At 39.4% G+C, this 25,893-nt stretch overlaps 1 protein-coding gene across 1 annotated transcript in view; it reads left to right on the top strand.

Annotated features, from left to right (window-relative positions):
- Nucleotides 1–25,893, top strand: part of SLC7A10 (solute carrier family 7 member 10) — an 82,977-nt gene that overhangs the window by 646 nt on the left and 56,438 nt on the right.

Raw genomic sequence — 25,893 nt, 5'->3', positions numbered from 1 at the left:
GAGCACTATTATATATAGACAGAAGAGAGAGTAACAAGTAAAATGCATTTCATGGGCACTCATTTGTTAATATGAAACACTTTTCTTTCCCTTGCAATGAAAATTCCTAGGTACAATAACTTTATTATGTGCTGCCTGTATTTCAAAGCAATAGATACAACCCCTAGAATTATGTCATTTAATTTACAAAGGTGTTCTTGTGGGTGGTGCAATAAGCTATAGCACTGATTAATATGCCAGAGCATAGATTGATGCCGAAGTCTACAATTCCTGACAATTGTGATTGAAAAACCAGTATACAAAAAGTGTCACCATAATCAAGGGGAGCTGCAGATATAAGTTGCTGAACTACAGGCAATTCAGAACCTTCCACACTGCATTTTACAGTATGTACCAAACCCAAGTTCTCTGTTATCTTAAAGAAAGGCACCAGTAGAAGTCCACATAAAGACCTAAAGGTGTCAGCCAAAGCATCTAGCATTGTAACCCAAAATAGATTTTAGCCACTTTTGATTTAAAGCCTATTACAGATCATTGTCTAAATCTGAAATGCCAAAATATAATTGGTTTACAAATAAAACTCCATTCACAAGACTCTTAAGTCAATAGACAAGAACCTCAACATAGTGACCGTCATCTATTGTATTACAGTTGTCTTCCATCTACTAATATAACTATATTAAGTGATGAGATGAAATCAGATTTTTCCAATAGCAGTAAACTGTCCACAAAGAAATAACATTCTGTTTCATTACACAGATGATTTCTTACAATGTATTTATGAAAAGTGATAACTGGTACCTGTTTCCAGAGCTCTGGCATCTTACACTTTACAATTAGGAGATTAAAAATATGCACAAGGGTACAGGACAGTGAGCCTGCTCCAAATGTCAAAAGTCTACAATCCATTCCAGTCCATCTTTCTTGATGATTAACACTATGCTTGAAAAGGAATCCGTTCATTTTATTTCTACAGGCAAAACCAAGTATTAGAATTAACAACATAGCTAAAAGTTAAATAAGTACTGTATTAACATTTCCTTTTGAATTATAAACTCTCAAAACCAATCTGGTCTGAACCTGAACTATTTGCATTGCCTTCATATCTTAGTGATCTCATCTTGCTGAACACAATGAGTATTATAGTTGTACTAAGATTAAGAATATATCACCTGCAGCTTTTCCAGTTGCTCATTTTCGTTATATGGATTTTGTATTCTTTTGATTACACATTTTAGAAATTTGAGCTAACTATATTGATTTCTTGAGTATCTGTACAACACTCAGTCATCCCTTTTTACGCCTCTGTGTGTGTGTGTAATCCCAATTGATATTGCTTGCTCATATCAATGCAAAATTCCATAGAATCCTAGCACCTGGTCCTGCAACATTTACTTACATCAGTAAGTCACTGAGACTGCTTATGTTGTGGCTTTAAGATTTGGCCCTTTCTGAACATAATCGTCTTTCTGAACATAATCTGTGCAGTGTTACATTAAACTAACCATCTTCACTCAGGAGTGACTTAAGGAACACATCAAGAAGACCTGTTATTTTACCTGTTTTAACTATAGTGCCCAAAGTATCCCAAACTTTTAACAATCCGATTCAAAGTCTCTTCAGATGCAGCATCAAAGTACCAGTGCCAACAAATGGAAATGAATTTATAACAAATGTTACATTGTAACATGTAAAATTTATGTATTAACCATCCATAGTCATTGAAGGCCTTGTGGCAAGATCTCAGAGGGTGTTAGAGATCTTTTTGCAAGAGCTGGGACATTTAACCTGGTGTGCTGGCCATATGCCAGTTTGGGTAATTATAATCTTCTTAGTTAAATTCTTGACTCATTTTCATTTGGATATGCTATTCTTATTCACTTCATGCCTTAAACTGTTGTGTAGTGTTTCTGTGCAGTGTTAAACCACTGCTACGTTCACTTCATAGGTGGTTGTATGTCAGCGGTGAGTGACATGATCACTATGGGCCATACTCAACAAGGAGTCTCATTAAGGGCTGTAACTATCTAGTCTAATTACCCACACGGACGTAAGCTCCACCCTCAATCTTGATCCCTTGTTTGGCCTTGTTCAGATTTTGACTTGGCCATGTGAGAGGTGGGGGCATTTGGCCATGCACAGACTACTTACCCAATATTTTTTACTAGGAGCAAATGGATGGGAGGGGGCTGGAGAGGCAAGTGAGAGGAGCCGTGGATCCATCCCCAATTTGTCAAAGAATGTAGACATCCAGGTGCTCAGACTCAAACGCATGCCTCCCAGAACCCAGGTGAAGTATGGTAAGAATTGTGACAAGACTCACAGCTCATTCTCCAATCTGCTCCTGGGGTGATGCAGCTACACACCATCAGGGCAGATTGTAAGGTTACAGTCTGATCCTTTTGTACATCCCATGTTAACCTTGGTAAAGTGTTTGGGGCCCCTTTCAGGTGAAAGGTGATATATGCATGCAAGTTATTATTGGGGCAGCTGTACATAGCTGCACGGGGAATGTAGCTCCCTGAAAGCTACATGAATTACCTGCTCACCAGCTCAAACTGTGCTGGGAACAATTGGTATGGTGTAAGTGGGGAGAAGATAAACTAGGCCTCAAGTGTGAGCTGTGGAGCTGCATAGGGACAGAGAACTATAAGGGCTAGAAACATTCCTTTTATAACTGAAAGCTGGGATTCTCAAATAGTCACATGGATCTGGCAGTTGTGGCTTTAAGAAAACTACCAAATACTGGGAAACTCACACTCAGACTCAGACTGAGCAATTCTGTAACTGGGTGTGTTGGCTCCCTCCCTTCATGTCCTCTCCCCAATTAATTTACATAGGGCTGTGGTGATTCTAATGGGTTCCCAGTCCCTTCCTGTCACCTTCTCTGACTTGTGTTTCGAAGCTGTCAGAGATGTATTTGGGCTATGTCACCCCATCTACACCAGGGGAGGAATCTGCCCCATGCTAAGAGGCCATGGAGGTGCTATACATGATCAGCACCTTCCCTGACCTCATCCACAAGCACCCAACTGTCAGACTGGCAATTGAACTCAGTAGAGTCAAACACAGCCTCTGGGAGGGGAAGGTGTCCCCCCATGAGGACACGAAAGTAGTCACCATGGCTGCACAACCTGGGTGGGTTACAGAGCGCCAGCAGTTTCTGCTCTTTGGCAAGACAGGGCCTATAATTTATTTAATTCACTTGAGATAATAACTGATTGATGGAACTGCTATCAATATAATTAAGAAAATTGTTTAAAAGGCAGAGAGGAGTTGTCATATTGCAAAGAGTTCTGCATGCAATAGCATAATTACTGGGGAGAGTATGGGCTTTTCTACATTAAAAAAAATGACACTAATATAACTACATCAGTGTAATTACACCAGTGCAACTCCTAATGCTGACGTACTGCACTGGTGCAGAGTAGGAATAACACTGATGTAACTTAATTCAGTAATGAGCAGGGGAAATGAACAGCTCCCAACACCCACAGATCCCCTGAAATCTTCCCTGGATTTCAAGAGATTTGCTAGAATCTCTGTGGTCTCTCCTGATCCCCTGTGCCCTGCCTCCTCACGATCCCTCACCCCCACCCTCCTTAAAGAAGTTTCCACTGCACTGGGCAGCTCCACAGCCTAATGCTTTCCTGGTTTTTACAGTGGATTTCCTACTGATTGCCATGGTTTAGTAAGATGGTCTTAGTCCACCAGTCTCCTTCTACTTCCTGTCTCCCTCTGGATACCTCAAGGAGATCTCAGGATTATGGGATGGTTGTAGGATGATGGGGGGGAGACAGAGCCAGGAAGATGACACCCCTACTTCCACATGGGAAAAAAAGGGACATCTTCACACAAATCTTGGCATGCAGCTTTACATTAACTGAAATGAAGAAAATATTCTCTCTGCACCTGCAGAAGAGGCTATTGCTGTCACAAACAGGTTTAAGCACTTTAACAAACTCTGGTTCCAGGTGCTTAGCCAGTGACTTTCACCAGTTCAGTGGTCTGACTTTCTTTAAAATTTGGCAGTAAACATGTACTGCTTAATACTGTCTTTTGTATCAATTTAAATTATTTGAATTGACTATAATAAGTTTAGGCCTTAACGTAGGTTATCAATTTCAAATTTAATTTTAAATAAGTTTTAATTTTAAAAAACTGTATTCAAATAAAAATCCAATTTTTTAAATCAATTTTTTAATCCATCCATGGCCTTTACCACCAGAAAGATCCTGAGAATTCTACTGAATTTTATTCGATGCTTTTGTAAAAACACCCAGAAAATCCTAGAGTCCCGTGTGCTAGACTTGATTTGAATATCATACATATGGGTAGCATTGCTACATATCTTGAAATCTCTACTAATGCACAGCTATGAGTAATAACAGTAGTGGCTTTGTACATGGGATGTGCCAGTGCATGCCTATGCATATAACATTACAATCAGTCCTTTACATTCCACAGTCTGTTGGCACTTGAAATCATAAAACTTTCCAAAGTCATCTCCAAAGGTATTATTGAGTGACTTAAGCATCTCAATAGAATATCTGTTTTAAGACTCTTAACAGAGCAACCAATTTGTCCGTAGCCCTGAAGTGGCATTATCAACCTCTCCTGCACATTTGCTGTGAAACAGAACCTAACTCACCTTAATGATGGGGACAACCTTTTCCAAATTAGTGAATGCTGGGAACAAATAACTGCAACCATAGCCAAACTTTTGAAGTGATGGCAAACCCCATTCTGGCCATTATCTTGGATTTGCACCATCTGAAAAAATGAGTCTCTGTAACATTTTTCAAGTATTTAAATATCAGCGGTGAAATCTCACCCCCTTTGAAGTCAAAATCTTACTGATTTCAATAGGGCAGGATTTCACAGCAGGAGCATATCTCCACTCATTCTGCATCTGAGTCAAGGGGTAAGTAAGTATATTCCTTATTTTGCATACAACAGTCTTGGTTATTGCCTCTGTGTCCTATTATAGAAAATATACAATACTTAACTAATAAAAGTACATTTTAGACTCAGAAAATGCATCAGAAAATAATTTTGCCCTAAATTTATTAAGTAATTTACTATATACTGTTAACTTGTACACATTACACCAAAACGTAAGCCAATAAAATTTTAAACTGATAAATTAGAAGTCCTTGTAAAATCGAGCTTTCAGTGGGAAATCTTACAAGCACCTAATTACGGATCACTACCCTGAAAGATCATGTCTTTCCAATAATTCAAACCAAAAACTTACAATAAGGGGGTGAAGATGAATGGGTGTTATTTGAAAAATAACATGACCAAGACAATATACATATGTGATGAACAATTCTGCGGTTGCTACTTCTGTTTGTTTCAAATAAAGCATGACTACTATATTTGTAATTGGAAATAAAAATAGTTTCTTAGTTTTCCTTTTGCTTTCCAAATGTTCCTTAGCACAGTGAATTGATGGTAGAGTGCCAGTTTGGTGACAGTACTTTGTCCTGTTGGATGATCTTTCTTTCATGTCTGTAAGTGCCATTATCTGGTGTACTGGAGGATACTGTAGCAAATCCATGGCCCTCAAGATTTCGCATTTGTCATTGTGTAACACAGCATGGCCACTTGAAACTTCACAGCTGCAGCTGAGGGAGAACTCATTTCCTCCTGCTCCAAAAGCCTTCTGCCACTTGAGCTAAAGGAAAATCTCTATTTGCTATTATTAATAGGTGGTCTGTGCCCTACAGTTGATCAATTCCAGTTCCATCCCATAGAAGGCAGTGATATATATATACTCTACTCAGAAGTTTTTGCCTCTTCACAGGGCCCAATCTAGCTATAGGCAAACTTGGCAGCTTCCTAGGGCAACATATTCTGCCTAGGGCAGCAGGACCAAACCTGAGTGGCACTGCAATCTGGTGTGGCAGGTCACAACACCACTCATTCAAATTTGGCATAGCCAGCAGAGGGACAACTAAGCCAAACCTGATTGAGTGCCGATGCAACCTGGCGTTTGCCCCACATACATTTCTACCACAACCACAGAGCCATCAGAGGGCTCAGTGAATCCCCCTTGAAAGTCCAGTGCCACCCCAAGGGTGCCCGCCCCCCAGTTGAGAAGCTCTGTTCTAAGGAGTAGGATGGGGTGAGAGACGAGAAATGCTATTTCAGTGTAGCATAAATAAATATGAAGAAACCCCAACAAATAGTTGCTTATTTGAATAATAATGTACAATGTTCAGGCAAGAATATAAAGGCCTACACCCCCACTGCTCCATCCCAGTGGACAGACTTCTGTCTTCCCTCATTGGCATAACTTTCTGATGTGAAGCAGGAACAGTCTTCGTAACATTTGTAACTTTTTAAAAACATTTGCATTCAGACAAACTAATACTTGAAGAATACAGCCCAAAAGATTGAGGTAAAGAATTATGGGATACTCTATTGTAAATACAAAACTAAATACAAAAACCTTCTGTTCCAATTCAAAAAGAGACCATTTCTTAATGTCTGCAGAGCTGGATACTGTGTTTAGTAGTGGTAACAAACCTCTCTGGCAATTCATCTCTACTGCAGAATTTTGTAAATGTCCCTGAGAGCCTCTGTAGGAGCACACTACCTGGTCTCTCTGTTTTAAACACAGCCACATACAAGAAAAGAAGACCTATTCTGGGTTTCAGGTATTAATTGCCTGTTAACATATTCAGCAGTACTGTAAATGAAGGTTCACCAGTACTCACCTAGATTAAATTAATGCAGTTTTAAAAGTAATTACTCATGTGCTTCTATCATTTATTAAATAATTTTTAAAACTATTGCATAATTGTTCAAACACCAAGTTTGCAAACAGACATCTAAATCCAAAAGTGTTAATTCATTGATATTTTATGAATGCTTTACATACAATCATAGAAATGTAAGGCCTGAAAGGACCTCAAGAACTCATCCCTCCACATATACCTAGACCATCCCTGACATGTGTTTATCTAACCTATTCTTGAAAAACTCCAATGATGGGAATTCCACAGCCTCCCTCAGTAACCTATTCCAGTACTTAACTATCCTTATAATTAGAAAGTTTTTCCTAATATCTAACCTAAATATCCCTTTCTCCAGATTAAGCCCATTACTTCTTGTCCTAATTTCAGTGGACATGCAGAGCAATTGATCCACCATCCTCTTTATATGTAACAGCCAAATATTTGAAAAATGTTATCAGGTCTCCCTTTGTCTTTCTCTTCTGAAGCCTAAACATGCCTAGCTTTTTAATCTTTCCTCACAGTTTTTCTAAACATTGTATCTTTTTTTCTTTTCTTTTTTTGCGCTCTCATCTGGACACGCTCATCTCCATGTCTTTCTTAACTGGACACAGTACTCCAGCTGAGGCCAGTGCCACCAGTGCCAAGTAGAGTAAAACAATTACCTCCTGTGACTTACCTCTCATGTCCCCAAACTCCTGTTAACGCACTCCAGCACATGTGCCTTTTTCATAACACATTGTTTCTTTACATTTAATCTGTGATCTGATATAACCTCCCATATCCTTTTCTGTAGTTCTACTCTCTAGCCAGTTATTTCCCATTTTGTAATTGTGTGTTTGATTTTCCCTAAGTGTCATACTTTGCACTTGTCTTTATTACATTTCATCTTGTTGATTTCAGACCAGTTCTCCAATTTATCAAGGTCTTTTTGAATTCTAATCCTGTCCTGCAAAGTACTTGCAACCCCTCCCAGCTCAGTGTCAGCTGCAAATTTGATAAGTGTACTCTCCACTTCATCATCCAGGTCATTAATAAAAATTCTAAACAGTACCAGATCCAGAACAGAGCCCTGTGGGACCTCACTACATGTATCCTCCAAGTTTGATAGCAAACCATTGGTAACTACTCTGAGCATGTTTTTTCAACCAGTTGTGCTCCCACCTTATAGTAATTTCGTCTAGACCATGTTTCCCCGTATTGACTGTAATGAGACTTTTGCCTGAGCACAGATTGAGTAAAAGCAAACAAAGTAAGGAACTTCAGGACTTGACCTTATGTAATTTTGACCATATGCCATTGTTAGAAAAACACAGGAACTGAGAACAATTAAAAACTACAACATAGTTAATGTGACACAGGATATGTCTACAGAGGTATCTCAGTGTGTGATTCCACTTGCATAGACATTCCTGACCTAGTTTAATCTAGCTAGCTCAGGTAAGGAAGCAGTCACACACCACAGCAGCATGGGCTGTACAAGCATGCCAGGAATCCTGGATAACTCCTTGGGTGATTAGCTTATGCTGAAGCCCAGACTGTTGTGGTTCTGGTACCTGAGCTAGCTAGATGAGAGTTAAAATGAGTATGTCTACACAAATTGTAATTACATCTCGTGATTGCAGCATAGACACAACCCTGCAGCCTAAAATTCACCATTATCCGTTATATTTTCAAAATGTACTTGCAAATGTACGTGTCCTTTGCAATGTAAATTGCCTAATTATGTACAAAAGGTAGCAAGCATCTAATGTGCCATGCTCTCATGTAGTTAACCTAATTGTGTTACTTGCACAAACAAATTTGGTACAGAGCTGCATGCACATTTTTACACTGTCAGTTGCATGTAGCTAATTTTGTAAATCAGTCTCTTTATATTATACTCTTTAGAAAAACAAGAAATAGGACCATGAAGTCAGATCTAGCTGAAACTCAACATATTTCCTGTTTTACTGATGATCATGGTTTATCAATATACCTGGTTCAAGAGACATTGGGTACCTCCAGATATGTTCAGAAGAACCTATTAATCTACAGGTACATTCATCTAAGACAATTTTTTTAAATAAAATATTTTGTTTACCTGACTTTGCCCTCCCAAATGGCAACCCACTGTCTGAATGCTGTGACTTCACTCTCAGAAGTATCACTTTTAAGGGTGGCAGTGAGATTTTTGATTCATGATACTTCTTTCTTGCTAGCAAATGGCCATAAACTGCTACTGATTTATCAGGTTTTTGCAAAAAAAAATATTTCAATGAAATCCTGAGTCCTAGCCCAGACTCAGAGTCATAATTACTGAACCCTAATTATCCAGACTTACTAAAAGAATAGCTGGGAAGCAGCCATGATTTGGAATTATATAATATCCAGCATGATGAGTTTCTGTCTTAAAACCAAGAATAAAAGGAAGAGGGTTGATGTTGTCAGTGGGGAAAATTGGAGGTTACTCTGAGGGAGAAAAAGAAACCTAGAGGACCCCACCCAAAGTTTGTAGTGATTCTGAGTGATTTGTATTTTTGTACTACCACTCTGCTGAATAAACTGTGGTGGTGAAATCTTGCCATAGAGATATTTACGACCATACTAGCATATAGTTATCTATTAGGATTATTGAAGGCAGATATCTGGGAGTGGAAAATATGTTTCAACTCCAGCAGTAAGTTAAAACATAGCACAATTCAACGTAAGTGTGATAATGTGCCATGGAAATCCTGCAAGTTCTGAGCTTAAAGCTCACCTCTGCAAGCTAAAGTGGGTTACATGGAGAGAGAAGATGAAAAAAAAAGTTCTAATTAGAGATTCCTGGCAGCAAGAAGAGAAAAAACAAAACAATTTAACATTCAATTTTCCTAACTGAGTCTTGCTGTACACAGAAACAATTTTGTTTGTCTTTCCTTCTCCCTTCCTGCCACAGTTGATTTCCATCCAGGAGAATGTGACATGCAGAGTGACCCCTGTACTGTACAAAGAGCAAGAACCAAAAACAATAAAAAAAAATAATAATGTTACATGAGCAGATCATTTTCGTATGCTTTTGTGGGAGAGGAACAGGATACAATGGAAATCAATCTTGCAATCTTAATTATGAACTGTTTAGAGATTCAAAAAGTTGTTTGTACTATTCTTGATGGTTAAGGGAAAGTCTTCAGCATGTCTACTACAACTCCGTTTCCAGTTTATTAGTTGGCAGAGGTTATGTACAGAATGACTTTTTTTCTATCCTTCCCTACAAGTGACAACTTCTTGCTGTGCAGAATGCAACCACTAGGATGAGAGATATAATGTTGGGTTTTCTATTATGGATGTCCCAAAATCTACTGGAAATCTCCATACTTAAGGTGTCTTGCATGGATTATCAGAAATTTGAATACTTTAGAACAGTGGCTTTCACCACTTCTTGGATAAACAAAGGTAGCATCCTTCGGTAATGTGTTACTTCTGGTCTGGCAGTACAGTGCCAGCTTTCAGCAATTCCATAAATCTCCTTTTCCTGTGCCTTTTGATTCATTTCCTTCTAATATAATGTAGCCTTTTCTATTTGGCAGCCTCACAACCTGCAGAGCTGGTTTGGTAGAGCCAGCCTTTTATTTTAATTTCCCTCCCCAAACTTTTCATTTGAAGCCTCCATTGTTTTTGTTTTGTTTTGCTTTTTCCTCCTAGCTGCTGTGCTTTCTTTCCTACCCTGGTGGCAGGCATCATAAAATTACAGAGTATTTGTCAAAGCTGAAATGCCCAAAATTTAATCTATCCGAACAATATTATTTTTTCTGTCTGTTCCCAAAACAATTCCATCAGTCCTCCAAAGAAAGAGTTGCAGCTTTTCTACTGCATTCCCCACCACCAAGAAAACAGAGTCAAGTACACATGTCAACATCCCTCTTCCATGCCTGTCTGCTGCTTCCATTATTGTATGTGGCAGAATATTGAAAATATACAAATCTTGCTCTCCTGCAAATCTGAAGGAAACTAGTAAATGTGTTTTTTAGCTTACCAGCCTCTCTCTTTATTCATTATTGACTCAGTCCACAGGTGCCCCAGGCATTGACCTCCATTGGAGATTTGCCTGAAAGTATTACAGGACTGAACCTTGTACTTAAATTAGGCAAGTGGTTATCTACAACATTGTTCCCAGTGGAATTTGTTAATCTGGCTAGGAGGAAATTTATAGACAGAGTGAGCACTCTCTCTTCCTCCCATCAAAGGCCAAACACATCAGCATGATAATTCACTCAGCATCCACTAGACTAAAAGTCAAAATGCCTCCAGTTTCACCCAGACACAGATTTCCTGCATGGTTTGACATATTATTCAGTATTAATGCTGTATACATAAAAATAGTCAGCAATATCACTGCATAAAGTTGTGTTCCAGTTTAGGTTCTCCAAAACCAAAGGAGTGATCTTTGGTGGGGCACAGGTCATGGCTACCCCATTTTATTGCATGTGGTCACTGACTTGGTCATTTCACATCTTCCATTGATTATTTCTGCACAAGGAAATAATAATTTGTATGGTGGCCTCTAGTGAGGCTACACTTAGGTCAGAATTTGGGACCAAATAACTCTACTTAGAATTAATAGGTCTATGCCTCAGTGAATGGAACCTGAATTTGGCCCACCATTTTGAAAAATCTATAGGTCACGAAGTTCCACTTTAGGGCTAGTATCCAGTGTTCCAATTCCTAGATTCAGTCATTTAAAAAAATTCCACCAGTAAGAAATTCTCACGTTTCAAAGATCAGAGCAAAACATTTTTGGGAGATTGTCAAAGACATAAAAAGAAGTAAAGCCCCCTATTCCCATTGACTTTCAATGGCAACTGGGTACCTTACTGCCTTTTCTAGCTTTGAAAATTTCCCCTTTTTTATTGTTGTTGAACATCAAAAGCAAGTTATTCAAGATTACTACAGATATGTGATGGTGAACAAGGTTGAAAATAAAGTACAAGAGCAGAAAAGGTAAATGGGGTGGAGAATTCTATATTTAGATGAATATAGAAATTCATGGAGTCATCATCACTGCTGTATAGGTCACTGATCAGGAGTACTTCGTAAAGTTTCCAAGGAGTACCTTGGAAAGTTTCATTTTTGAGCATTGAGAGAGGATATGGACTAATCAACCAGATGATAAAACACCTCAACTATTTAAACCACTGCGAAAATAAAGAAAGTGGAATTATTTGCAGTGGCAAAGAGAGGTGAGATTGCAGTGACCAGACTGAATCTTTTACAGTTCTAAAAAAGCAGCAATCAGATGAATTTGTGCAAGGGCAAAATTCTGTTTTAGTTTTGAGGTGGCTTTGTTCATTTTTAAAACGAATTTAGTTTTTTAAAGGTCCAGGAGACTCATGGCCTTTGGCCACCCACAGAAAGGTACTGTAAAGACAAAAAAAAACAAAAACTTTCCAACCCTGACCGGCCTCATATGCTTCACCTCTAAACTGAAGAAGATAATTCTAGGGGTAAGAAGCTCCTACTCATTCAGTTCTTGCTCCCACTCTGCTGAGATTTCCACTTAATACCAACCATGGTAACTATTATGTGATTGGACACCTGTCCAGTACGGCTGTGATTCAGGAAAGTATTTCCCTTCAGGACAGCATGTAAACACACAGTTAACTTTAAGCACTTACTTAAGTGCTGTCCTGAATAGGCATAGATTTAACCATGTGATTAAGGGCCTAGACAATGTGCAGACACAAAAATAACCATCAGATGGTACAACCCTTTATTCCCTATTATTCTGGATTGGTTTTAGGCTAGCAGATAGTGGTTAAAGTCATGCAATGGCAAAATTGATGAAAACATTAACAATAGGAGGATACAATCAAAACAGTTGCTAAATTGAGACCCAAAACCAAAAATTTAGTTGAAATTAATTTGGACATATGACAATAAAGCAGTAGACTCAGTTGATGAAATCATCATCATCGCAGGAGTTAAAGAAAAAGATGAATAAGTTCCTAAATAAAATAAATATTGAGATTCACAATATGAAGGAAATAGGAAAATGAAAAGAAGAAAATCAAATATACTCCAAAGTTACATAAACAACACTGATTTGACCATGTAGTTCATCAGAATATCAGTGCAAGGTTAGGGAGGGCAAAGTCCTGCTAATAAGGGACAGGAGCCAAACAAATCTAGACTATCAAAGTATATCAGCTCTCTTTCGTATTCCAAGAAGATCTGGAAACTTACATTCACTATGGAACTTTTCTGTCACTAGAGGTCATTCACCATTATTGAATCCACATGCTAATCACTCAATTTAATAAACAAATCTATTCGTCTTTCATATCTATTTTGTGTAACATCGGCTGCTGGAGATGGGTATTTCACTGTGTTGTGGTTACAGGGAAAGACTCACTTTAGACCCCTTTTTGCTCATCTCAGGTACACCTCTAAGATGACATTCCTGGCTTCCTCCATCTCTCTCAAGGGTGGACCCATTTTATTCAACCACTCTGGAAATGGATCTCCGGGTGGTAGCCCTCATTTGCCAGCTATAAATATGATAGGCCCAACTGTGTTTGGCACCTGTAAGCCCTTTCCTCCAGGAGCTGTGGCTGTGACTGTGGCTGCTTAAAGGGACTTAAAAAAACAGCTTCTTCAAAACAAAGCTTTATTAATTCACCCAAAGATATATAGCATGTAGAGCAAAGGGTAAAAACAATAGTACTTTGCCTTTCATTGCAATCTTTGGTAAATTCCATTCAGCCCAGTTACCTCAATCTCGGGCTGAAAGATGCAGATTGCCCTGCTGCAGCATTCACTCTGTGCGTCTCTTTATCAGAGGTTGCCCCAGGGCAGCTGCTGACAACCCACGCAACCCCTTTGTCTTCTCTGTTCAGTCAGCATCTTTAAGGTTTTGGCATCCTCTTAGCATCACAGCCCTGGGAAGAGAAACCTTGCCAGCCTGGCTGGAGTCAGGCAGGGACATTCTCCCATAATTCCCCAATTAATAGCTCCCTCCATTGTTCCCTTATGTGTGTTATTGTGATGTTCTGCTCAGGACATTCAGAGCCATTAGTCACTGTGTTACCTCACTGCCTCAGCTAGAGTGAGCTTTGCTGGCAGTTAGACTGTGTGTCAGCTCCACCAATAAACTCCTCAAGACTCTCCAGGTTAAACCTTGCCTTGCAGGTAGCATACACCCAATTCCTGAGTTCCCCCAGAGACATCTCTCTACAGTGTCCAGTGCCTGTCACTGTGACATTCACAGAAATTATTAAGTTCACTGCCTCAAAAGAGACAGCGTACACACCAGCCTAAGTTAACAGAAAACTCACACTTCACTTTAATACATAGCACTGAGTTGGTTTTATAATAAAACAAGAGTAAGTTTATTATTAAAGAACAGAAATATAAGTGATATTAAATAAGATAAAAAGAGACAGATATGGGTACAAACAAAATAAAACACACTTTCTAATGATTAAAGTTTAATTTTAGTAAGCTACAAGCTTTGCCTAAGCAGTTTTCTTATTTACATCAAGTTACCAGCATTTCTAACCTTTTAAGGTAGGAGATCCAACTTTCAAAGGGGAAGGGGTGGAATGAACCTTTTTCCATCAGCACAGACAACTTGGTCCTCACAGGTTGGTTGAAGAGCCAGTAGAAAGGGGTTTCTCCAGTACTTCCATGAGGTACACCGAATATCATATAAACCATGACTCAATGCAATAGGAGAAGGGTGTATCTCAACATTCCTCCAGTAAATGCTTCTTCAGAGTCCCACGCAGTCTCCCCACTATCCCATTTCCTTAGAGATGGTACACAGCAGATTTATAATGTACTATACCAATACTTGTCAGAAAGCCTTCAAACTCTCTTGATACAAAAGGTGTCCCAGCATCTGAATCCAGGCTATCTGGTAGGCCCCAAACATTGCAAATAAAGTGTTTAGGCAAGTGTTTGAGGTGCCTTGTGAAATTATGAATGCAAATGGGTAACGTCAATAATCGTCAATAATCGTCTACAACAGTCCAAAACCAATGTGTAGCCATCATGAAATGCAGTTAAGGGGCCAGTAATAACCACTGCAATTCTCTGCCATGGTCTGTCTATGACTACCAATTTCAAAGGGGCCAGAGGAGCAGCAATTCTATGCATTGTGCAGGCTGAGCATGCCTTCATACACTGCTCAATGTCTGAGTACAGCCCTGGCCAGCAAGCATAGCCATGCAGAAGTTCCTTCATCTTCTTAACTCCCAAATGTCCTTCATGAGACACATCCAGGACTGTTGCAACACTGCTGGGATGACCACTTGGGCTCCAATGCATAAGAAATGTCATGTAGCACATGTATTCACCATGAGCTTGGCATGGATTTTGTAGAATGTAGACAAAGTACTCTGCCATTTCTGCATACAGGGGTACCAACCCAGCAGAATTTCTCAAAAGAGCACTGGCAAGTAAATTACATCTTCCTTTGATATGTACCAAATTTAAGTTATACTGCTGTAACTGAACAACCCACTGCTACAGCCTCACACTCATAGAGGCCCAGAAATAGGCAAACGATTAGTTTCTAATATAAAATGTCTTCCCACTAAATAGACTTTGAAGTGTACAATAGCAAAAATTCTATCTCAGTCTGGGAATACTTACCTTCCGTTGGGGTGAGAGTATGGGATGCAAATATAACTAGCCCATCCCTCCTGGAGCAGAACTGCACCTATACCCCAATTGCATGCATCAGCCTAAATCACTACTGAGTTCCTTGGATCAAGATAAGCATGGGCAGGGATCCGACAGAGTCTTGACAAAACCCTCCTTTAGTCCAAACCAACTGCCTCTGGCCCTGGGTTAAATCCCACAGTGCTTTGACAAGAGTACTAAAATGGGGCAGAGCACAGCCACCTATGTATTGAGGTTGGCCAAGGAATGAACATAAACTGCTACAATCAGTGGGTAACAGTAGCAAAGGAACAGCATGTAGCCATTCAGGTGTCAGTTTCACACCATTGACCAACAAAGAATGTTCTAGAAACTCTACAGCATCTTTTGCAAAACTGTACTTGTTAGTCAGCTTGTTAGTCAGGTTAGCACCTGCTCCAGAATAGCATTATGCTCAGGAAGGTCTCAGCAAAGATGATAATGTCATCCAGATGGGAAGAGGCACCCTGGATATTGTCAAGGAGCTGAGAGACCACTTTCTGAAATCCCTCAGGAGCAGAAACTAAACAAAATGGGAGTCATTGATAGCACTCCCTCCCAAATCGCGTACTGAAAGTCAATAACAACTGCAATCTTTCAACCACAGATATTTTCTAATAACCATATTGGTAAGCCAACAAAGAGAAAATTCAGGATCCACCTCCCCAGCATGTCACCTCTTTGAAGGTCGGGAATTGAAACTGCTCATGTTTCACATATTCATTAAGTGCCCTAAAATCTGTGTACAGTTGAATGCCACCATTCTTCTTGTTTACAGTCATCCTGGGTGAGCTTCAGTCCATAGATCCTTCCACCTCCCAAATGATACCATTATCTTTCACGTGATACAGTTCTAAACAGATCTTGTCCACAAGAGGTACACAGCGTGCAGTGATGCAAAGGCTTGATGTTTGAATCCAACTGCAGAGAGTAAACATATCCTATGGACAGAACACCATCGCCGTTAAATAAATCAGTGTCACTAAACAACATGTTGGGTATTCCCTTCTATTGTAGCCGTATAACTACAGTTGAGGAGTACAGTGTGAGTTATATTGTAGCCAGCATGACTACATCTGAGGAGTATTGTGTGAGTTCATGTATGCACAGCTCATAGGACAATAATGGAACAGCATTTGCAGCAGTGCCTGCCCTTAATGTAAAACTTCGCAGTCAAGGCTATGCCTTTGTAGAGCAGAGCGTACAGCTCCACCCACTGTCTGCAAAGCAAACAAATCCCAGGCTTTTATAACCGCTATAGTTGGGCAAATGTCCAGATTATGAACTAACCCAGAGGGGAGAAGGTTAACTTCAGCACCCATATCCACCATGCATTTCAGTGGTGTACCATTAATTTCTGTGATATGGGATACCTGTCCCTTGCCACAAGCCTACTAAAGGAAACGTCAGCATCCCTGGTAAAGGTGGACTCATGCAGCATCACATTTACAGTGTGCACCTCAAGCTTCCCATCACTGTGAACCAGCGGCACACTGACTTAAAGTGTCCTTCCTTCCAGCAAGCCCAGCATTTAGCAGTTCTAGCCAGCCAGGCAGGGAAATCGGCCAAGTGACATGTACATCACAACGGAAACAGTGAAGAGCTGGCAACTTTTGCTGCTGAGGCTGTGGAGTGGCAGTCAGTAGCATCATAAAACTCTGGGCGATGGAAGCAGGAGGAGCAGCTGACAGTTTAAATGTAGACCCATGAGTAGCAGCAGTCTAAGACATAGAACCCCTTCCAGCCTGAGCCCTCTCAAATGCCTCACTCTTACCAACCATGGCATCAAAAGTTAGAGTTCTAGCATCTTCATCCAGTAACTGTTCACCCAGGAGGTCACAATAATATTGCTGAGCATGATCACCATAACATTCCCAAATTCACAGTCCTGGCCTTGCAAATGACATGCACATTCACATATGGTTTCACTGGGCTGCTGATGACCTTCAAAAAATGTTTTCCTCTTTAGCAGAATAGAATCTCCAAAATATCCATTGAGATGCTACACATATTCTATGATTCTATGTCAAAGGAGCCCCATGAGTCCATCATAGATATCAATGGCATCACAGCCTAGGCAGTTCTGCAGCAAGTATAACCTAGCAGCATCGAGAGTTGCAGGATCTGCACATATTCATTAAGTGCCCTAAAATCTGTGTACAGTTGAATGCCACCATTCTTCCTGTTTACAGTCATCCTGGGTGAGCTCCAATCCATAGATCCTTCCACCTCCCAAATCTCCTCTTTTCCAAACTAAACATACCCAGTTCCTTCAGCCTTTGCTTATATGGCTGATCATTTTTGTCACTCACCTCTGGATCTTTTTCAGTTTTTCTACATCCTTTCTATAAAGCGGTGTCCAAAATTGGACACAGTACTCCAGCTAAGGCCAGAGTAGAGTGGTACTATCATCTCCCACGACTTGCATGCTATACCTCTGTTAATGAAACCCAAAATTGCATTTGTTGCTGCTGGGGTTTTTTTTGGCAACAGAATAGCATTGTTGACTCATGTTGAGGTTGCAATCCACCACAACTCCCAGATCCTTCTCAGCAGTGCTGCTGCCAACCCAGTTATCCCCTTTTCTGAATTTGTGCATTTGGTTTTTCTTTCCTAAGTGTAACACCTTATGTTTGCCTTTGTTGAATTTCATTTTGTCATCTGTAGCCCAGTTCTCCAATTTATCAAGCTCTCTTTGAATTTTAGCTCCATCCTCCAAAGTGTTGGCAATCCCCTCCTAGTTTTGTGTCAGAATGGAGTTACACTAGGGCTAAATTAGTCCTTATTAATTTAAGCTTGTGTACAATCCTAAAGAAAGTATTACTGAAAAAGAAGCCCTTAGGCATCTGAAAACTGAGTTCATAGTCACTTTTTAAAAAACTTTCACATATTTTTCAATCACTCCTTATAATCTTTTAAAAATTACATGTCAAACAAAGCTGTTTCAAAATAGTGGTGTAAAACACAGCATTGTAAAGCATTACTGAAGGCAACAGAACTTCAGAAAGTGTACTTATGATTCAAAGAAATAGGTCAATGATCTGGATGAGTAACAATCATTCTGCTGCAAAGTACAATGGCTCTTTCATCACTTATGTGAAGTAACATAATCTAGATCAGGCCAAACATCTTAAAATAATAAACTACAAAAAAACTATGTTTAAATAACGTAAGGATCTTATTGAAACGCACGAATTTCAGGAAACTGAGTTAAGGCTGGAACTCCCTCTTTAATGCACCACATTGGTTCATGGTGTTGAAATACAAAATATCATGAAAACAGTGATAATGCACATTAAATGAGACTACTAATTGCTCTGGGTTACTGAAAAAGTTAAGTCTAGCAAAGGTACGTTAATAATGCCACATTTTCTCTGGGCCCAGTACCACTCATCCTTGTGTGAGCAAGACAAGAAAGAGTTTGCCCTCTTTTCTAGACATCTTCAGTCGATATTTAGACATACTGACCTGTGTTTGTAGGTTAGGAATTTTTGTAAATTTACTTTTCTCCTTTGGATACATTGGCAGAACTTTTGTTGTCTCAGCAGGCAATTTGTTTTACAAAGGACAATTTGTTTTACACTGGGCTGAAGGGCCTTTTTCTGCTCCTAAAATGACTTACCTCTTTTTGCTGTTATTTTATCCAACAATTTTGAGAAAAAGTTATTTTATTTCTAACAATTTGTAATCTGCCGTGTCCAGCGGGTTCTGAAAACTGTGATATATTATCAAGTTCCATATTGGCCTGTTTGTCCTAAGGTTATGTAATTCGTTCCTCTGTGGGATCCAAAAAGGAATTGTTCCTGTATCTGTGTGATTCAGTTCCTCTGATCTATGTAACAATCCTTTTTCTTTTAATCCGAAATCTTATAGGTATCCCATCTTCCTACTGTAAGCATTTAACAGCTGTCTAGTTGTGCTACTCTGCAGTGGCTCCGTGGGCATCCTGTGTTCCACAGCCATTGAGCTTGTGTGCCCCAAAAGATCATGAGTGAAATCTTGGCCCTACTGAAATCAATGAGATTTTTATCATTGACTTAAATGGAACCAGGATTTCAACCAACGTATCTTTTGTCTGGATAAGTCCTGCAGAGTTTGCAAAGAGTGAACAAAGGCTTTACTGCTTTTAATTATATACATTTATACAGTGAAAATTCTTCCCTTTCCACACAAAGCCCAAATAATCAGGTTTTGTTAGGGATAAGCAAGGAATGGAACAGGAAGAATAAAACTGGGGGAGTGGAACTCCCTCTCTGAATATGACCCTAAAATTCCTTTATACCTCTCTTGAGAGCTTGGTTGGAAAGTCTTTCAGTATAGGCCATCTTATCTTGGACTAGTTTTTCCTCCCAATTCAGCTGTTCTTCCTCTCAAGTTGTTTTGTTTTTACAGCCCATATTGTTTGTTTTGACCGAGTGGCTTATTTCCTGGGCATCTGGGGCCCAGTCTTGTTTTACTGGTGTTTTTAAATTGTGAAAATGAAATCAAACACATTTCAGCATTTGTGCTCTGAAAGTACATATAAAATAACACAAAGAATGTCTACTTCTTAACTGCTGCATTGACTTAGATATGAACTTTGAGAGAGACATGACAATGCATGTGTATTAAGTGCCATAAATACCTAAACATTAAACAGCAAAATGGAAGAATGAAAATAAAAAATACTATCACCACCAATAATGGATCCACAATATTGAGTGTAGTAAGATCCTTTAGAACATAGTTGCTGAACCTTAATATTTCTTTTGAAAATTAAAAATCAATTAGCTCATAAAGAAAACTAATTATTTACCCCCCACAATCTTTCTAAAACAGAAGTTATCCTCTACAAAAGAGCAGAAAGCAGTCAAATTTGATTAATTCATAAATATTTTGTTGGGATTAAAGTAAATTAAAATAACCAGACTGATATTTTTTAAAATAGATTAAAGAAATATCTGGTTCTGAGCTGTCCTCAAATGCCAAGATTTCAGCTTGGAATGAATTTTTTATTTTGATATAATTAAAATAGTGGAGAAAAAGCTGACCAATCTCTTATTACAAAAGTGCTGGCAACTGCTGTTATAATAAAACAATTTGTTACTGATAGGTACAGCTCTGCCAAAGACCAGGAGGACAAAATGTCTAGATGTTTTTTCATTGTGGACATGCCTAGTTACCTAGCAACACATTAAGATTTAAACTGAATAATACAAAGGTATCAAAATCCTGTACATTCTGTAAGAACGTACAGATGGAATGTCTCCTACTATAGTTCTTATGTTCCCAACAAAAGATTAGGGGCCCAGTCTTAAAAGGTGCTGAGCTCTCAAATCCCATTGAAGTCAATGAAAATTGAGGTTGTCAGCACTTCACAGGATCAGGCCCTAAATTAAATTAACACAACTGCATATGAAGAGAGTTAATCCTTTATTACCCACATAACTGAAATCAGTTTAGCTGTCACATTTCACTGAAGTTGCTTGTGACTAGGCTGTACTGTATTTAGATTGCACAGTATAGCTGAGAACTGGAGGGACAAATACAATCTGTTCTAGTTATTTACAGTTATAGAGGTCCAGTCTCCTCTTGTCACATGTGGACATTTAAACAAACATAATAATACTAGCTTTGATCTAGCACTTCCATTTTCAGGGTATTTTGCAAACATTAACTATTTAATCTGCATAGCTTTTTTTTTAAGGTCCATAAAGATAATTCTCTCTATTTTATAGATGAGGAAATTGAAGTACAAGGGCAAAATCAAGCATTTCCAAAAACAGTCATCAACTTTGAGTACCCACCTTCAGAGAGCTAGGTCTCTGAAAAGACATGGTATACTAGTATGCGTAAGTTTCTCTTCATGGCTCAATGTACTTGTAACAAGTTTTCACTTAAAAAAAAGAGCACTTCACTGTTAAAAGATTTCACTGCTCAAAAGCATCTAAGGAAAATAACCCCTGAATCAAATTGCAAAAGTTCCTTAAAGAATCATCTGAAGAATCATTTTCAAGTGACAGTTTTATTGTAGCAGAGGACTAATAGAGAGTAAAATAAATACAATCAAGCATTGCCAGTTTGTGGCAAAAAATGACTTGAGAAAAGCTGAACTGGGAAACTGCAAACCTGCTGTGCAAGTGGACCTCAGTGAGCAGTATGTACTGTGCTAAGTTTGCAAACACTGATTTTAACGGAATGGTTGAAAATACAGAACTGAGCAGGTACAATGAAAAATTACATAGTCTATTTACATTTAGTAGTTGGCCAGAGAAAGCCAACTCATGATTTTATAGCAAGTCTTACAATATTTGAAATTTTTCGCAAAGCCCCAACTCCTTGAGTCATGTGATTACATAAAAATCTCAGCTTTTTAAAAAAAATTCTGGTCCTCATACTTTTGGAGAAAAGCTTACAAATATGAACCCTAATATCTCAAAAACAATTATTTACTGTTAATGTCTTGCACTTTTTAAGTCAATCTCATGACTTTTGGAAGCCTGATTCAATTTTTGAACCTTTGGGGGTAGCAATACCGCAGTTCTAATAAGGCATTTAGAGGGTTGATCCTGTGAAGTAATGAGCACTCGCAAATCCCATTTAAAGTCCAATTCAGCAAGTTACTAAAACACACGCTTAAAGTCAGGTATATGCTTAAGTAACTTGCTGAATCAGACACAAAGTTAGGATCAAGACCCTAATTCCTGAGAGCCTATTTCATTTACAAAAGCACTTAAGCACATAGTTTACTTTAAGAATCAGATTAAGGCTCCTTTAAGACAATGGAATTTAAGCATATTTAAATTAAATATTTAAATTCTTTGCTGAATCAGGGCCAGTGCCCTTAAAGGTATAGTGGCACACATGCTGGTACAGCACTGGAGCACTGTTTGTTAACAGAAATTTACACTTAGCTGCTAAAGCAGGATGAAATTGTAAACATGAGGGTCTTAATAGTTTCATATCAAGAAGTGGTGGATCTTGCAAGTGCAGCAACTCACTTAGCTCTGAACTTACAATCCCTTTGTAGCTCCACATGGCCACTGATGGGGACACAGCAGCAAAATGAGGGCAGACACATGGATGGATATTAAAGAGCAGGCTGCAAATTTTGTTAAATTTAAATACAAAGGAGGAGCACTACTCCCATCACCCACTCTTCTCTTCCAGGCATTTAACTGATTCCAATGTGAGGGTTACAAGACCCCTACCATATAACCCCTAAGTCGGGAGAGCCTCCAGAAGGCTGGTGACCTCAGCCACAAGGTCTGGCCTTGGCCCACGAAGGCCACATGGTCTCAACGTATCTCAAGAGCCCAAGGCTCCTCAGCAAAATCCCAGGTCTTTTACCTCTGGGAACCATTCATTTTATCCTTTTAACCTCACTGGAAACTGGCCACAAATTGCAACAGATTAATAATTCAACCAAGTACCTTGTTTAGGTACTAATAGCATTTCTTGAAGGTACTTGCCGCAAGCAAGGCAAAAAACTCCCTGGTCTTCTGCCTGTTGGCCCACAGAAGACAAAACTCCTTCCTGATCCCCAAATGGGTGATCAGCTAGACTTGCAGCATCTGTCAGGCCAGATTCCTTTTACTAGTTCAGGTGGGTAGGTGGGGCAGCTGGAACAGAGCTGAAAGAGGCTGCAAATGGCCCTTGCTCTGGTTAAAGCCTGGGAGCTAGGTAATGCTAGCCAATCCACACTCCTCTCCTTCAGCTGGCCAATGGGTGCCAGAGATTCCCAGGGGGTGGACCTATCTGATGTCCCTCAGTCAATGTCTCCTTCCCTCCCTGCTCGGGCTGTCCCCCTTTCACCGCTGGCCCAATCAAGTTCTCCCACCTATTGAGGCAGGTGCATAGCATGTAACTACAGAGCAAGGTGTTCATAACATCCACAGACACGTAGAGCTTGTAAAATGCACAACCCAAGTAAGCCTCCATTAAGGAATATGCAATCTCTGCAAAGCCAGTAAAATGTGCAAGCCAAATAGTTTCAGATTTTTCCTTTTAAAATAACTTAGAGATATTAAATGGAATAAAACTAGTTTGTTCACAGTGTTAAAAATGTGAAATCAAGTACTCAAAATGTAAGATTATTATTACTATTTTTACTGCACCCAAAAGTATGCTAGGAGCTTTACAGAATAATAAGCAGAGATAAGATTCCTGCCCCAAAATCCCTGACAGTCTAATTTCAGACCTGTTGCAATAATTCCCTACTCACATACAGCAACAAAATCGGTTTAAGCGTCTTTATTGTTGTTGTTTTTTAGATTGCTGTCTTAAATATTTATTGTTCAGAACCCTGATTCAGGAGAGCTCTTTAGCACCTGCTTAAATCCATCGCTATTCTGGACAGCACTCAAACCCATGCTTATGCTTAAGTTCCATTGATTTCAGTGGAACTTTAAACACGTTTATGTGTTTTCCTGAATAGGACCCAGGTTAGCATGTTGTACCATAGTTTTCAGTGTTATAGCAAGTGAACCAAATTTCAGAATTCACTTACTGACTCCCAGATCTGGAATGCGCTATATCCATTAGCAGGAAAAATCTGTGTGTAGCCAGGGTGGAGAACATACATACTGATATTTCTGAGAAAATGAAATCAGAGTAAATAAATTCAAATTCTATCTGCCTTCAACAGCTGTTCATTCAATGGACTGGCTCTTCTGGATTAATCATTCTTATAGGTTCAGCTGTTGTGGGGCCTGCTGTTCATAGTACACTATGGCACCAATTATTTTTCTTTTTGGAAAGATGGGGGCAGGAACAAGGACTAGGAGGCTTCCTTTGATGGATCATGGATTCACATGGATGTCTATGAACAGTTCATTCAATGTATCCTTCTCAGTGTATGGCTTTTTCACTCATGAAGCTGTATAATATCATTTCATTGACTGTATTTTTTAACTGGGACAAATCATGGTACCTCCATGGGGGATGAGCACATAAACAATGTGCAGGATCAGGCTTTCATACAGAACAATCAGTCATTACTAATATTCAGTCTGTTTAACATGCTAATTTTCATCGAGTGACAGAAGACTATGGATACAAAATCAGTATTTTAAATGGCAAGACATAAAATGATATGTCAGTAATGGTGCAGTAGGCCCTATTAATTGGGTTTGTGGACTGAAACATGGAGGCACACAATTTGCCTATGGTATTTTCTTTGTTTTGTCCATAGTACTCCCCATTGCCACTAAAGTACTTACTTACTACATTAAAAACTCTAATGTAGTGCATTTTAGAGCAGCATTTTATTATTTCTTTTCTTTTCTACAAATATTGAAAATCCTGTAGCTCAACAAGTTAAAAGCAGGTGCAGCAGGTTCTGCTATTGCCATTCCTGGAGGGCAAGCTATCACTGTTAAGTGTTATCCCAGCTAAGGGGCAGACCACATCTACTGTATGGACAGGCTTCTGCCCCCTCCTGAGGGGATATATCTCTGCTTTTTGTTTGCTTTTCTTAGACGTGTTTCCTAATCAGTAGTGAAGCAATATTCTATACAAGACACCAACCAACTACAGCACCTCTGCCACTGACAGCTTTTGGCATTCTAAACTTTTATCTCTCACTGATTTTAAACGATGTGATTATGCTATTCACAGGGTTCAAATTGGGGTACTGAGGTACAGAGTGATTTAGAAAGCTGATGCAGGACAGAGAGCTGGGGTTAATAGAGGATTAAGTCCATTTTACTGTAATACCTCACAAAGCAGGCACAAGCATGCTTTCCTCCTAGACTTCTCAGGTTCAACCAGCCTAGGCGTCCTGTATAAAGAGAATTTCCAAATCTCTTCTATATACAGGAGAAGAGGGCACATGAAATTTCCGCTCTGAGATTGGCTTGCATGGAGGAGGTCAAATAAAAGATATATGTTCTCAATATAATTAAAATATTGTATAAACACAAGAGGGAACTTCTTGTTCCCCATCCAAAGCCTGATAGGCTTGACATTCAGCTTCTCCATGGAGATTGGGGAGAGGGAAGGAATTCTTCCTTTCACCCACAGAGCTAACTGTGGTAGCTACCCTGGCTTCAGTATTGCAGTATCCCCTCTGTGTGCAATACTTCCAAAGTACATGAGGGAACAGTCAGAGAAGTCAAAGAGACCCTGATCCACCCAGGGAGCCCCCAAAACCTCCATCTGGGGCAGTGCAGGAGATGATACCACAGAGCACAGCTCTATATTATCCACGAGTTGTGAGCCCTTCGAACAGGCTCACACAAGTCTACTCTTCGCTATGCAGCATTATCCTATCAGGATTCCTACCTCCAAATCCTACTCCTCCCTGAACAACCCAGAGTATGGGGAAGAGAAGGTGACAGGATTTCCCCTCAGTAAAGAAAGATGCAGAGAGCTTCACTTGGGTACACAGCTTTAGCACTGTACATACAACTCTCAGTTTAACGGCATGTTGTAGATATAGGGTTATTTAGCTATATTTCTTTGGAAAAATACAAAGGAAAGTATATTATGAAACCTAACAAAAAGATCA

Source organism: Chelonoidis abingdonii, chromosome 19 (assembly GCF_003597395.2).
Source record: "Chelonoidis abingdonii isolate Lonesome George chromosome 19, CheloAbing_2.0, whole genome shotgun sequence".
Taxonomy (NCBI): domain Eukaryota; kingdom Metazoa; phylum Chordata; order Testudines; family Testudinidae; genus Chelonoidis; species Chelonoidis abingdonii.
This window is presented reverse-complemented; position numbering and strand designations above follow the sequence as displayed.